The sequence below is a fragment of the Arachis ipaensis genome, chromosome B1, assembly GCF_059453495.1.
Source record: "Arachis ipaensis isolate K30076 ecotype BB chromosome B1, ASM5945349v1, whole genome shotgun sequence".
Taxonomy (NCBI): Eukaryota; Viridiplantae; Streptophyta; class Magnoliopsida; order Fabales; family Fabaceae; genus Arachis; species Arachis ipaensis.
Window position 1 is genome coordinate 34,554,218 of NC_142436.1, and position 16,725 is coordinate 34,570,942.

The window sequence follows — 16,725 nt, forward strand, 5'->3', positions numbered from 1 at the left end:
TCCTTCCATGAGAGATTTGGATGATTCCTCCATGAAGGATTATAGGTGTTTCCATAGGATTCTCCCATGTAATTCACCTCTTCCATTGCAGGATTCTCAGGGTCATAAGCTTCTTCTTCAGAGGAAGCTTCTTTAGTACTGCCTGATGTAGCTTGCATTCCAGACAGACTCTGAGAAATCATATTGACTTGCTGAGTCAATATTTTGTTCTGAGCCAATATGGTATTCAGAGTATCAATTTTAAGAACTCCTTTCTTCTGAGTTGTCCCATTATTCACAGGATTCCTTTCAGAAGTGTACATGAATTGGTTATTTGCAACCATCTCAATGAGTTCCTGGGCTTCTGCAGGCATCTTCTTCAGATGAAGAAATCCTTCAGCAAAGTGGTCCAATGACATCTTGGACAATTCAGACAGACCATCATAGAATATACATATGATGCTCCATTCTGAAAATATGTCAGAAGGACACCTTCTGATCAATTGCTTGTATCTTTCCCAAGCTTCATAGAGGGATTCACCTTCCTTCTGTCTGAAGGTTTGGAATTTCACTCTAAGCTTGCTCAACTTTTGAGGTGGAAAGAATTTGGCCAAGAAAGCATTGACCAGCTTTTCTCAAGAGTTCAGGCTATCTTTAGGTTGTGAGTCCAACCATGTCCTAGCTCTGTCTCTTATAGCAAAGGGGAAAAGCATAAGTCTGTAGACCTCAAGATTAACCCCATTGGTCTTAACAATGTCACAGATTTGCAAGAATTCAGCTAAAAACTGATGAGGATCTTCCAATGGAAGTCCATGAAACTTGAAATTCTGCTACATTAGAGAAACTAATTGAGGCTTAAGCTCAAAGTTGTTTGCTCCAATTGCAGGAATTGAGATGCTTCTTCCACAGAAGTCAGAATAGGGTGCAATAAAGTCACCAAGAATCTTCCTTGTATCTCTACCATTGTTATTGGGTTCGGTCATCTCTTCTTCTTTTTCGAAAAATTTTGTCAGGTCCTCTCCAGAGTGTTGTGCTTTAGCTTCTCTTAGCTTCCTCTTTAGAGTCCTTTCAGGTTCCGGATCATCTTCAACAAGAATGTTCTTATCATTGCTCCTGCTCATATGAAAAAGAAGAGAACAGAAAAGAATAGGAATCCTCTATGTCACAATATAGAGATTCCTTTATGTGAGTAGAAGAACAGAAGAGTAGAATGAAGAAGAGAGAAGATGAAGAATTCGAACAGAGAGAGAGAGAGAGAGGGTTCGAATTATAAGAAGAAGAGAAGTGTTAGTAAATAAATAAATAAATAGAAAGAGATGAGAGAGAGAGAATTCAAATTTTAAATTAAAATAAAAGGAAAATATTTTTGTTTTTATTTTAATTATTAGTTAGTATTCAAAAATTAAGAGAAGAAATAAAATAAAATTTGAAAACTAAATAAATTAATTAATTAAAAAGATTTTTGAAAAAAATGATTAGTGATTTTCGAAAATTGGAGAGAGAAATAGTTAGGTAGTTTTGAAAAAGATATGATTGAAATAGTAAACTTTTAAAATCAAACAAAAAGTTAAGTAGTTAATTGAAAAAGATTTGAAAATCAATTTTGAAAAGATAAGAAGTTAGAAAAGATTTTGAAATTGATTTTGAAAAATATATGATTGAAATTTATTTTGAAAAAGATTTGAAAAGGAAATTTAAAAAGATTTGATTTTGAAAATTAAAGTTGATTACTTGACTAACAATAAACTAAAAGATATGATTTTAGAATTTAAAGATTGATCCTTTCTTAATAGGCAAGTAACAACTTGAAAAATTTTTGAATCGAAATATTAATTGTTAGCATTAATTATGAAATAAAAATAAGAAAAAGATTTTGAAAATCAAATTTTTAATGTTTTTGAAAATGTTAAGAAAAATGAAAAAGATTTTATTTTTGAAAAATATTTGAAAAGAAAAAAAATTTTAAATTGAAATTTTGACTTGACTAACAAGAAACAACTAAATTTTAAAACTCTTTGACTAAATCAATTCAAAATTTCGAAATTTATGAGAGGAATAAGGGAAAGATATTTTTTTAAAATTTTTGAATTTTAATGAGGAAAGAGAAAAACACAAAAATGAAACAAAACATGAAAATGCAAGATCAAACAAAGAAATTCATCAAGAACAACTTGAAGATCATGAAGAACATAATGCATGTATTTTTCGAAAATTTAAAGAAAAATTAAAATATGCAATTGACACCAAACTTAAAATTTGACACAATACTCAAACAAGAAACATGAAATTTTTGGTTTTTATGGTTTTATTAAATTTTTTTGTATTTTTCAAAAATTATTTTGAATAAGAAAGTAAAGAAATTCAAAATTTTTAATACGAATTCCAGGAATCATGCAATGTTAGTCTAAAGCTTCAGTCTAAAAAGATTAGACATGGCTAGCTAAGCTTCAGCAGGACATTACATACAACATCCAAATTGATGGGAATCAACTAGCTCCTGTGATGATAAAAGCATCATCTGAAACTCTAGAATTCATTCTTAAAAATTCTTAAGTCATAGAATAATTTATTTATTTTATTTTTTTTAAAATTTTTCAAAATTAAAATTTAAAAGCTTAAACATAAAACAAAATTACCTAATCTGAGCGACAAGATGAACCGTCAGTTGTCCAAACTCGAACAATCCCCAACAACGGCGCCAAAAACTTGGTGCACGAAATTGTGATCTCAATGTCGCCAACAACTTGGTACGCACAATTGTAATCTCAACTCTTTTTCACAACTTCGCACAACTAACCAGCAAGTGCATTGGGTCGTCCAAGTAATAAACCTTACGTGAGTAAGGGTCGATCCCACGGAGATTGTCGGCTTGAAGCAAGCTATGGTCATCCTTGTAAATCTCAGTCAGGCGGATTCAATTGGTTATGAGGTTTTGATAATTAAAACATAAATAAAATATAAAATAAAATAGAAATACTTATGTAATTCATTGGAGGGAATTTCAGCTAAGCGTATGGAGATGCTTTGTTACTTCTGAACTTCTGCTTTCCTATTGCATTCTTCCAATCATGCGTTACCTCCTTCCATGGCAAGCTGTATGATCCTCTCGGATGAAAACAAATCCATCTGCACTGTCACCGCAGGGCTAATCATCTGTCGGTTCCCGCTAGTGTCGGAATAAGACCATTGTCTTTTTGCACACTGTCACTTGTGCCCCACATTCGCAGGTTTGAAGCTCGTCACAGTCATTCCTTCCCAGATCCTACTCAGAATACCACAGACAAGGTTTAGACTTTCCGGATCCTGGATCCTACTCGGAATACCACAGACAAGGTTTAGACTTTCCGGATCCCAGGAATGCTGCCAATGGTTCTAGCCTATACCACGAAGGTTCTAATCTTAGATTAGAAACCCAAGAGAGTATACTCCAGCTGTCGTCCAATAACTACGTTGAACATCATGTGGATCTTTTTGTGGTTGTCAGGCACGCGACCTTGGCTAAGCGAGTAACGAAGATTGGGTGATTGTCACGGGTCACCCCTTCATTCTAACTTAATTGAATTAAGTACGAGAGTATATCTTGGAGAAGAAGTAGGCATGAATTGAATAGAAAATAGTAGTAATTGCATTAATTTATGAAGAACAGTAGAGCTCCACACCTTAATCTATGGGGTGTAGAAACTCCACTGTAGAAAATACATAAGTGAAAATAGTCTAGGCATGGCTGAATGGCCAGCCTCCAAGTCCAAGGTCTAAGGACTAAATGTCCAGAGATGTAAAAAGATATTCCAAAGATGTCAAATAAATCTCTAAAAGTAGTTTTTATACTAAACTTGTAGCCTAGGTTTACAGAAAATGAGTAACTAAGTGCAGATAGTGCAGAGATCCACTTCCGGGGACCACTTGGTGTGTGCTTGGGCTGAGCATTGAAGCTTTTTTATGCTTAGGTTGTTCCTGGAGTTAAACACCAGCTTTCGTGCTAGTTTGGGCGTTTAACTCCAATTCTGATGCCAGTTTGGGCGTTTTACACCAGAATGTTTTAGGCTGACTTTGAACGCCAGTTTGGGCCATCAAATCTCGGGCAAAGTATGGACTATTATATATTGCTGGAAATCCCAGGATGTCTAATTTCCAACGCGATTAAGAGCGCACCAATTAGGCTTCTGTAGCTCTAGAAAATCCACTTTGAGTGCAGGGAGGTCAGAATCCAACACCATATGCAGTCCTTTTTCAACCTCTGAATCAGATTTTTGCTCAGGTCCCTCAATTTTAGCTAGAAAATACCTGAAATCACAGAAAAACAAACAAACTCATAGTAAAGTCCAGAAATGTGATTTTTGCATAAAAACTAATAAAAATATAATAAAAAGTAATTAAAACATACTAAAAACTATGTAAAAACAATGCCAAAAAGGGTATAAATTATCCACTCATCACTGAGTCACAATCTGAGAAGGTTCACCCAGTCATGTGTCTGTCGCATTTATGTATCCGGTGATAATACTGGAAAACAAAATGCTTAGGGTCACGGCTGGTGCACGAAAATTACTTCACACTATGTAATTCCGCACAACTAGCGAGCAAGTGCACTGGGTCGTCCAAGTAATACCTTACGTGAGTAAGGGTCGAATCCCACGGAGATTGTTAGCTTGAAGCAATCTATGGTTATCTTGGAACTCTTAGTTAGGAAAACAATTCACTTATCAAATTGAATTACGAAAAATGAGAGAGTATGAAATAAATACTTATTATGCAGTAATGGAGAATATGTTGGGGTTTTGGAGATGCTTTGTCTTCTGAATTTCAGCTTTTCTCTTGTATTCCTCTTCCCTCATGCATGCAAAAGTGCAAAGTTCCTTCCATGGCAAGCTCTATGTAAGGTGTCACCGTTGTCAATGGCTACTTCCCATCTCCTCAGTGAAAATGGTCCTAATGCTCTGTCACAGCACGGCTAATCATCTAGAGGTTCTCGATCATACTGGAATAGGATTTACTATTCTTTTGCGTCTGTCACTACGCTCAGCACTCGCGAGTTTGAAGTCCGTCACAGTCATCCAATCCCAGAATCCTACTCGGAATACCACAGACAATGTTTAGACTTTCTAGATTCTCCTGAATGACGCCATCAATTCTAGCTTATAACACGAAGATTCTAATTATGGAATCTAAGAGATACTCATTCAATATAATATAGAACGGAGTTGGTTGTCATGCACACGTTCATGGGTTGAGGAAGGTGATGAGTGTCACGGATCATCACCTTCTCCATAATTAAGCGCGAATGAATATCTTAGATAGGAACATGCATGTTTGAATGGAAAATAGAAGTACTTGCATTAATTCATCGAGACGCTGCAGAGCTCCTCACCCCCGACAATGGAGTTTAGAGACTCATGCCATCAAAGAGTACAAAGTTCAGATCTAAAAATGTCATGAGGTACAAAATAAATCTCTAAAAGTTGTTTAAATACTAAACTAGTAACCTAGGTTTACAGAAAATGAGTAAACTATGATAGATAGTGCAGAAATCCACTTCTGGGGCCCACTTGGTGTGTGCTGGGGCTGAGACTAAAGCTTCTCACGTGCCTGGGCTGTTTTGGGCATTCAACGCCAGGTTGTAACCTGTTTCTGGCGTTGAACTCCAACTTGTAACCTATTTCTGGCGCTGGACGCCAGACTGCAACATGAAACTGGCGTTGAACGCCAGTTTACATCGTCTATCCTTGAGCAAAGTATGGACTATTATATATTGCTGGAAAGCCCTGGATGTCTACTTTCCAACGCAATTGGAAGCGCACCAATCGGACTCCTGTAGCTCCAAAAAATCTATTCCGAGTGCAGAGAGGTCAGAATCCAACAGCATCAACAATCCTTTTTCAGCCCGAATAAGATTTTTGCTCAGCTCCCTCAATTTCAGCCAGAAAATACCTGAAATTACAGAAAAGCACACAAACTCATAGTAAAATCCAGAAATATGAATTTTTCCTAGAAACTAATGAAAATATACTAAAAACTTAACTAAAACATCCTAAAAACTACATGAAATTAACCCCAAAAAGCGTATAAAATATCCGCTCATCACAACACCAAACTTAAACTGTTGCTTGTCCCCAAGCAAATAGACAAATAAAATAGAATACAAATAAGTCACGAAGCAATAATATCTCAGAGTTTTTGAGTGAAGCTCAGATTCTAATTAAATGAGCGGGACTAGCAGCTTTTTGCTTCCGAATAGTTTTGGCATCTCGCTTTATCCATTGAAGCTCAGAATGATTGGCATCTATAGGAACTTAGAATTCAGATAGTGTTATTGATTCTCCTAGTTCAGTATGTTAATTCTTGAACGCAGCTACTTTTATGAGTCCTGGCCGTGGCCCTAAGCACTTTGTTTTCCAGTATTACCACCGGATACATAAATGCCACAGACACATAATTGGGTGAACCTTTTCAGATTGTGACTCAGCTTTGCTAAAGTCCCCAATTAGAGGTGTCCAGGGTTCTTAAGCACACTCTTCTTTTTGCTTTGGACCTTGACTTTAACCGCTCAGTCTCAAGTTTTCACTTGACACCTTCACGTCACAAGCACATGGTTAGGGACAACTTGGGTTTGCCACTTAGACCAGGATTTGATTCCCTTAGGCCCTCCTATCCACTGATGCTCAAAGCCTTGGATCCTTTTTACTACCCTTGCCTTTTGGTTTTAAGGGCTATTGGCTTTTTCTGCTTGCTTTTTTTTTTTGCAAGCTTTGTATTCACTGCTTTTTCTTGCTTCAAGAATCATTTTTATGATTTTTTAGATTATCTATAACATGTCTCATGTTCATTATTCTTTCAAGAGCCAACATATTTAACATTCAAGAACATCAAATTCCAAAGACATATGCTCTGTTCAGGCATTCATTCAGAAGGCAGAAAGCATTGCCACCACATGTAAATAATTAGAATTTGTTTTATTAAAAATTCGAAAAATATTGCCTCCTTATTCTAAAGAAAATCTTCTATTTTATTCATGTTTAATGATGATGAGAAAAATAAATTATAGCTTAATTGGAGATAAAATAACTACTAATTACCACTATAACTTCTAAGGTAAAACTAAAATAAGAAAAATTATCACAGAGTTAAGGTTAAGATTAGAGCTCAACAACCTTGGGTTTGGGATGTGGATGTTCCTCTAGTCTGTGGAGTGCTTGTTCCTTCAAGAGATAACTTCTGACGCTTCAGTTCCTTTAAGTCACGCCCTTGCTCTTCTTGTTCCCTGAGCAGTTTGCAGAGCATACTGTTTTGATTTTGCTGTTCTTCCTTTATTTGGTCCATAGATTCTTGCAACTTGGTGACAGATGCTTCAAGCTGTTCCCAATATTCAAATTGAGGGACTTCCGGGAGGAATTCTTGCGCCCTCCTCTTGATGGGGTCATCCTGCATTTGTTATTTTTCTATTGTGGTTTTAGTGATTGGTTGCTCCACTGAGATGTACTCCGTTATTACCATCCTTACTCCAGCATCTTTACAGAGCATAGAGATTAAGCTTGGATAAGCCAACCTGGCATCTTTGGAGTTCTTGTTTACAAGTATGTAAAATTCAGATGGAATCAGTTGATGAACTTCCACTTCTTTTCCCAATATAATGTAATGGATCATCACTGCTCTTTTGATGGTGACTTCAGAACGGTTGCTAGTGGGCAATATAGAACGCCCAATGAAGTCCAGCCATCCTCTGGCGACTGGTTTGAGATCTTCTCTCTTGAGTTGATTTGGGACACCCTTGCTGTTGGTGGTCCACCTGGCTCCAGGGATGCATATATCCTCTAGAATCTTATCCAGGCCCTTGTTTGTTCTCATCATTCTCCTATTGAAGGAGTCTGGGTCATCTTTCAGCTGAGGTAGTTTAAAGATCTTCCTGATTTTGTCAGGGTGGATGTGAACAATCTTTCCTCTGACCATAGTCCGATAGTCATAGAGGGCAGTTCCAGATATTCTCTGCCTGTCTGTTTGCCACAGATTAGCGTAGAACTCCTGAACCATATTCCTTCCCACTTTTGTTTCAGGATTAGCTAGGACTTCCCAGTTCCTGTTTCGAATCTGCTCTTGGATCTCCGGATATTCATCTTCCTTCAGATCTAACTTGACTTCCGAGATCACTGATCTTAGACCCATTATTTTGTAGTAATGGTCTGAATGTTCTTTGGTTAAGAACTTCCCTTGATTCCAAAGTGGTTTTGGAATACTCTCTTTCTTGCCTCTTGGAGTGGTTTGTTTTCCTTTAGGAGCCATGATCTTAGTGGCTATAATTTAGTGATCACGGATAAACACACAAAACTTAGAGGTTTGTTTGTCCTCAAGCAAAAGAAAAGAAAGAAGAGGGATAGAAGGAGAGCTAGTGTCGAATGGTGTATGAGAGGAGGGAGGCCGAATGTGGATTTAAAAGGGAGGGGGGTGGGTTTTTGAAAATTTTAAAAAAAGATAAGATAGAAGATATGATTTAAAAAAAATAAGTATGATATGAAAAGATGTGATTTAAAATTGAAAAGATATGAAAGATATTTGAAAAAGATAAATTTGGATTTTGAAAAAGATAGTGTGGAGATTTGAAAAAGATATTGATGAGTTGAAAGGATTTTAGAAGGAAAAGAGATAGATTTGTTTTGGAAATTTTTGAAAAAGAGTTGGATTGGATTGAAAAAGAATTTGTGTTTATGGATTAAGATACATTTGATATTTTTAAAGTAGGATTTTTAGAAATTAGGGATTTTAGAAATCAGGGTTTGTAACATGTTTATGCAAGAAATCATGAATTGAAACATCAAAATTAAAATTAAAATGAAAAATATGATGTAAAAATGAATTTACCTCCTCCCCACCATCCTGGCGTTAAACGCCCAAACGCTGCATGTTTTGGGCGTTTAACGCCCAATTGCTGCTTCTCCTGGGCGTTCAACGCCCAGCTGTTGCTTCTTTCTGGCGTTGAACGCCAGGAACTCCTTTGTCACTGGGCGTTTTTCTGAACGCCCAGGATGCTGTAAATCTGGCGTTAAACGTCCAGAAAGAGCTTCTTTCTGGCGTTTAACGCCCAGATAGCTATCCTTACTGGCGTTCAACGCCCAGTGGATGCTTCTTTTGGGCATTGAATGCCCAAAACAGACTTTTACTGGCGTTTTCTTGCCAGTGAGGTCTCTTTTTCTGTTTTGTGTGCTGAATCCTTCTGTAACCCTGTGAACTTATACGATTGACTCTTTACCTTAGTAGTAATGAACTTTATATAAACAAATAAAAATCAAGAATAGGACAAAATAACAGAAAAAGTCTTCCCAATGGCTGGGTTGCCTCCCAGCAAGCGCTTCTTTATTGTCTTTAGCTGGACCTTGCTGAGCTTTTAATCTAACTTCAGCCTTGAGCACTCTTGCTCAACATTGCCTTCAAGATAGTGCTTGATTCTCTGTCCATTAACAATGAACTTCTTATCAGAATCAATGTCTTGAAGCTCCACATAACCATATGGTGATACACTTGTAATCATATATGGTCCCCTCCACCGGGATTTCAGTTTCCCTGGGAATAGCCTGAGCCTAGAGTTAAACAACAGAACCTTTTGTCCTGGTTCAAAGATTCTAGATGACAGCTTTCTATCATGCCACCTTTTAGATTTCTCTTTATAAAGCTTGGCATTTTCGAAAGCAGTGAATCTGAATTCCTCTAGCTCATTCAGCTGGAGCAATCTTTTTTCTCCAGCTAATTTGGCATCAAAGTTTAGGAATCTGGTTGCCCAGTAGGCCTTATGTTTCAGTTCCACGGGCAGGTGACAAGCCTTACCATACACAAGTTGGTACGGAGAGGTCCCTATAGAAGTCTTGAATGCTGTTCTGTAAGCCCACATAGCATCATCCAAGCTTCGTGCCCAATCCTTTCTACGGGTACTTACAGTCCGTTCCAGGATTCTTTTCAGTTCTCTGTTAGAAACTTCAGCTTGCCCATTTGTCTGTGGATGATATGGAGTCGCCACCTTGTGGCGAATCCCATACTGGACCATGGCAGAGTAAAGCTGTTTGTTGCAGAAGTGAGTGCCCCCATCACTGATTAGTACCCTAGGGACACCAAACCTGCTGAATATATATTTCTGGAGGAACTTCAGCACTATTTTAGGATCATTGGTGGGTGTGGCAATGGCCTCTACCCATTTTGATACATAGTCAACTGCCACCAGAATATAAGTGTTTGAGTATGATGGTGGGAAAGGCCCCATGAAATCAATTCCCCATACATCAAACAACTCAATCTCCAAGATTCCTTGTTGAGACATGGCATAACTTTAAGGCAAATTACCAGCTCTCTGGCAACTGTCACAGTTACGTACAAACTCTTGGGAATCTCTGTAGAGTGTAGGCTAGTAGAAACCACATTGGAGGACCTTGGTGGCTGTTCGCTCACCTCCGAAATGACCTCCATATTGTGACCCATGGCAATGCTATAAGAAGCTCTGTGCTTCTTCTCTAGGCACACACCTATGGATTATTCCGTTTGCACATCTCTTAAAGAGATAGGGTTCATCCCACAAGTAGTACTTTGCATCAGAAATTAATTTTTTCTTTTGTTGCCTACTGTACGCTTTGGGTATGAACCTTGCAGCTTTATAGTTTGCAATGTCTGCAAACCATGGTGTTTTCTGAATGGCGAACAAATGCTCATCCGGAAAGGTTTCAGAGATCTCAATAGAGGGAGAGGGCGCCCCTTCTACTGGCTCTATTCGGGAAAGATGATCAACCACTTGGTTTTCTGTCCCTTTTCTGTCTCTTATTTCTATATCAAACTCTTGCAGAAGTAATACCCATCTTATAATCCTGGGTTTTGAATCCTGCTTTGTAAGTAGATATTTAAGAGCAGCATGGTCAATGTACACAATCACTTTTGATCCTACTAAGTATGATCTAAACTTGTCAATGGCATAGAACACTGCAAGCAATTCCTTTTCTGTAGTTGTGTAATTTTTCTGGGCATCATTTAAAATACGGCTAGCATAATAAATGACATGCAGAAGTTTGTCATGCCTCTACCCCAGTACTGCACCAATGGCGTGATCACTGGCATCACACATTAATTCGAATGGTAATGTCCAGTCTGATGCAGAGATAACTGGTGCTGCGACCAGCTTAGCTTTTAGAGTTTCAAACGCCTGCAGGCACTCTGTGTCAAACAAAAATGGCATGTCAGCAGCTAGCGGGTTGCTTAGAGGTTTTCCAATTTTTGAAAAATCCTTTATAAACCTCCTATAGAATCCTGCATGCCCCAGAAAGCTTCTGATTGCCTTAACATTGGCAGGTGGTGGTAATTTTTTAATTACCTCTATTTTAGCTTGATCCACCTCTATTCCCTTGTTTGAAATTTTATGCCCAAGGACAATCCCTTCAGTCACCATAAAGTGACATTTTTCCCAGTTTAAAACCATGTTGGTCTCTTAGCATCTTTTCAAAACCAGTGTCAGGTGATCAAGACAAGAGCTGAATGAGTCTCATATACTGAGAAGTCATCCATGAAGACTTCCAGAAATTTTTCCACCATATCAGAGAAAATAGAGAGCATGCATCTCTGAAAGGTTGCAGGTGCATTACACAACCCAAATGGCATCCTTCTGTAAGCAAATACTCCAAATGGACATGTGAATGCTGTTTTCTCTTGATCCTGGGGATCTACTACAATTTGGTTGTAGCCTGAATAGCCGTCCAAAAAGTAGTAATAATCATGACCTGCTAGTCTCTCTAGCATCTGGTCTATGAATGGTAAAGGAAAATGATCTTTCCTGGTGGCTGTATTGAGCCTTCTGTAGTCAATACACATGCGCCACCCTGTAACTGTTCTTGTGGGAACTAGTTCATTTTTTTCATTATGAACCACTGTCATGCCTCCCTTTTTGAGGACAATTTGAACAAGGCTCATCCAGGGGCTATCAGAAATAGGATAAATAATCCCAGCCTCCAGTAATTTGGTGACCTCTTTCTGCACCACTTCCTTCATTGCAGGATTTAGCCGCCTCTGTGGTTGAACCACTGGCTTAGCATTGTCCTCCAATAAGATCTTGTGCATGCATCTAGCTGGACTTATGCCCTTAAGGTCATTTATGGACCACCCAAGAGCTGTCTTATGTGTCCTTAGCACTTGAATTAGTGCTTCCTCTTCTTGTGGATTTAAAGCAGAGCTTATGATCACTGGAAAAGTATCACCTTCTCCTAGAAATGCATATTTCAGGGATGGTGGTAATGGTTTGAGCTCGGGTTTAGGAGGTTTTTCCTCTTCCTGAGGAAATTTCAGAGACTCTTTCAATTTCTCTGAACCCTCTAGATCAGGCGGAACATCTTTAAAGATGTTTTCCAGCTCTGATTCGAGACTCTCAGCCATGTTGATCTCCTCCACCAAAGAGTCAATAAGATCAACTTTCATACAGTTTTTTGGTGTGTCTGGATGCTGCATGGCATTGACAGCATTCAACTTAAACTCATCCTCATTGACTCTCAGGGTGACTTCCCCCTTTTGAACATCAATGAGAGTTCGTCCAGTTGCTAGGAAAGGTCTTCCTAGAATGAGAGTAGCACTCTTGTGCTCCTCCATCTCCAGCACTATGAAGTCAGTGGGAAAGGCGAATGGCCCAACCCTGACAATCATGTCCTCAATCACGCCTGATGGGTATTTAATGGAGCCATCAGCAAGTTGGAGTCATATCCGGGTTGGTTTAACTTCTTCAGTTAAACCAAGCTTTCTGATAGTGGATGCAGGTATTAGGTTAATGCTTGCCCCAAGATCACATAAGGCTGTCTTGGTGCAATTACCCTCTAATATGCATGGTATCAGGAAGCTTCCGGGATCTTTAAGCTTTTTAGGGAAGCTTTTCAGAATTACTGCACTGCATTCTTCAGTGAGGAGAACTTTTTCAATTTCTCTTCAATCCTTCTTATGACTTAAGATCTCTTTCATGAACTTGGCATAAGAAGGTATTTGCTCAAGTACTTCTGCAAATGGAATCTTTATTTCAAGAGTCTTGAGATAATCTGCAAAGCGATCAAATTGCTTATCCTGCTCCTCTTGGCGGAGTTTTTGAGGATAAAGTATCTTGGCTTTATATTCCTCAACTTTGGTTGCTGCAGGTTTATTTCCTACAGAAGTGGTTGAAGAAGCCCTTTTAGAGGGGTTGTCATCAGCACTTGTTTGTGTTTGATCCCTCACTGGCAATTGAGTGCCAGGGTTGGAAGCTGGAGTGACGTTAGATGCCAACTCCTTATATGTTCCTGGCGTCTGAATGCCAGAACTGTGCTTCCTTTGGGCGTTCAACGCCAGTTCCTTGCTTGTTTCTGGCGTTGAACGCCAGTCCTGAGCATGGTTTGGGCGTTCAGCGCCAGCCTTCCACCCAATTTCTGGCGTTTTAGCGCTAGAATTATTTTTTCTCGGGCTCTTACTGTCCTCAGATGGAATTTGGGTAGTTTTCTCATTTCTTGGCTTCCTGCTGCCTTGAGTGTTTTCCTACTTCTTAATTGAACTGCTTGGCATTCTTCTGTTATTTGTTTTGATAGCTGCTGCTTTGTTTGCTTTAATTATTCTTCCATATTTATATTAGCCATCCTTGTCTCTTGTAGTCTCTCCTTGAATTCGGTTAACTGTTTTATTAGAAAATCCAATTGCTGATTGAATTCAGTAGCTTGTTCAGCAGGACTGAGTTTAGTAGTCACTGTTTTAGCCTCTTCCTTCATGGAAGGTTCGCTGCTTAAGTACAGATGCTGATTTCTGGCAACTGTATCAATGAGCTCTTGAGCTTCTTCAATTGTCTTCCTCATGTGGATAGATCCACCAGCTGAGTAGTCTAAAGACATCTGAGCTCTTTCTGTAAGCCCATAATAGAAGATGTCTAGCTGAACCCACTCTGAAAACATTTCAGAGGGGAATTTTCTTAGCATCTCTCTGTATCTCTCCCAGGCATCATAAAGAGATTCATTATCTCCTTGTTTAAAGCCTTGGATGTCCATCCTTAGCTGTGTCATCCATTTTGGAGGAAAGTATTGATTCAGGAATTTTTCTGTCAGCTGTTTCCATGTCTTTATGCTAGCCTTAGGTTGGTTATTTAACCACCTCTTAGCTTGGTCTTTTACAGCAAATGGGAACAGTAATAATCTGTAGACATCCTGATCTACTTCCTTATCATGTACTGTGTCATCAATTTGTAAAAACTGTGCCAGAAACTCTGTAGGTTCTTCCTGTGGAAGACCGGAATACTGGCAACTTTGCTGCACCATGATAATGAGCTGAGGATTCAACTCAAAGCTACTGACTCCAATGGAGGGTATACTGATACTACTCCCATATGAAGCAGTGGTGGGGTTAGCATATGACCCCAGAGTCCTTCTGGACTGTTCATTTCCACTTAGATCCATGATGGAGAAAGGGAGATGATGTAAAATAGAGAAAAAATATTTTTATTTATTTATTTATTTATTTTAAAAATAAAATAAATTAAAATAAAATAAATAAAAATGGGTGAAGATTTTCGAAAAATGGAGAGAGAGAAAGAAAAAAATGGTTAGGAAGTTTTGAAAAAGATATGATTGAAAGGATTTGATTGGAAAAGATATGATTTGAAAAAGATATGATTTTTAAATTTGATGACTAATTTAATGCTAATTTTTCGAAAATTATAAGTAGAATAAAGAAAATATATTATTATTATTATTATTTTTTATTTTTGAATTTTATGATGAAAGAGAAAAACACACAAAAGACACACAACTTAAAATTTTTAAATCTAATGCTCCTTGTTTTAAAAAATTTTGGAGGAAAAATACCAAGGAACACCAAACTTAAAAATTTTAAGTTCAAAACACAAGGAAGACTCAAGAACACTTTGAAGAATCACAAGAACAACAAGAACATGAAGGAGGAACACCAAACTTAAAATTTTTAGAAAACTAAACTAAAATTTTTGAAAATTATAAAAAGATTAACAAGAAAACACAAAACTTAAAGTTTGGCACAAGATTTAATCAAAGAAAATTATTTTTGAAAAGAAAGATTTTAAAAAGAAGATACCCAATTACCAAGAACTTTAGACCAATGCTCTAGCCAATTGGGCAGTAAATGTAACACTTGTTTTGAAGAAGTATTTTTAATAACTAAGAATAAAACTTTTTTGAAAACTAATGTTTTGAAAAGGCACAAGAAAAACAAGAAAAGATGCAGATCAAGAAAAATAAACAAGAACAACTTGAAGATGAAGAAAGAACAAAGAACACAAATTTCGAAAAAAAAAATTTTTTTAAAGAAAATAAAAATATGCAATTGACACCAAACTTAAAATATGAAACTAAACTCAAACAGAAGAACTCAATTATCAGTTTATAAAATTTTTGAAAAATTAAAAAAAAAGGAGAAAATAAGGATTTAAAAAAAAAAGAAAATTTCAACCAAAAACAATAATAGAAGACTCTAAACCAAAAAGAAAAATTTTTCCTAATCTAAGCAACAAAATAAACCGTTAGTTGTCCAAACTCGAACAATCCCCAGCAACGGCGCCAAAAACTTAGTGCACGAAAATTACTTCACACTATGTAATTCCGCACAACTAACCAGCAAGTGCACTGGGTCGTCCAAGTAATACCTTACGTGAGTAAGGGTCGAATCCCACGGAGATTGTTGGCTTGAAGCAATCTATGGTTATCTTGTAACTCTTAGTCAGGAAAACAATTCACTTATCAAATTGAATTACGAAAAATAAGAGAGTATGAAATAAATACTTATTATGCAGTAATGGAGAATTTGTTGGGGTTTTGGAGATGCTTTGTCTTCTGAATTTCAGCTTTTCTCTTGTATTCCTCTTCCCTCCTGCATGCAAAAGTGCAAAGTTTCTTCCATGGCAAGCTCTATGTAAGGTGTCACCGTTTTCAATGGCTACTTCCCATCTCCTCAGTGAAAATGGTCCAAATGCTCTGTCACAGCACGGCTAATCATCTAGAGGTTCTTGATCATACTGGAATAGGATTTACTATCCTTTTGCGTCTGTCACTACGCCCAGCACTCGCGAGTTTGAAGCCCGTCACAGTCATCTAATCCCAGAATCCTACTCGGAATACCACAGACTAGGGGTGTTCATAAAAAAACCAAAATGTGGTTAACCGGTTAAAAAACCATAACCACATTTTGGTTAACCAGTTTAATGGAACAATTTAAAAACCATATCCATATTTTTTAGAATTGGTTAACCAAAACCAAATTAAAAAAAACCGGTTTTTAACCGGTTAACCAAAACCAAAACCAAATTAAAATCAAAACTTAATTTCAAAACAAAATTACATACTCTTTCTCTCTCTCTCTCACTCTCTCTCTCTCTCTCTCACCCTTCCTCTCCCTTTCTCTCTCCCTCCCTCTCCCCCTTACTCTCTCTTTCTCTCTCTCTCTCCCTCCCTTCTTTCTCTCTCTCTCTCTCTCTTTCTCTCTCTCTCTCTCCTCTTTCTCTCCCTTCTCTCTCTCCTCCTATCTCTTTTTTCCTACTCTCCCTCCTCTCTCTCTCTCTCTCATTTTCCTCTTTCTCCTCCTCTCCTTTTCTCTCTCCCTATTCTCTCTCTCTCTCTCTCTCTCTATTCTCTATCCCCTTCTCTCTCTCTTCTTTTCCCCCTATTTCTCTCCCTTTTCCCTCTCTCCCCTTTCTTTCCCCCCTCTCTCTCCCTTCTCTCTCTAACTCATTTTTCTCTTTATCTCCTCTCTTCTTTCCTTCTCTCT

The 16,725-nt window shown here is 37.8% G+C and overlaps 1 non-coding gene across 1 annotated transcript; it reads left to right on the top strand.

Annotated features, from left to right (window-relative positions):
* Positions 1–456: 456 nt before the first annotated feature.
* Positions 457–560, top strand: LOC148576188 (small nucleolar RNA R71). The gene has a single exon (XR_015904030.1). It is a non-coding gene; the product is annotated as a small nucleolar RNA R71 (small nucleolar RNA).
* The last annotated feature ends 16,165 nt before the right edge of the window (positions 561–16,725 follow it).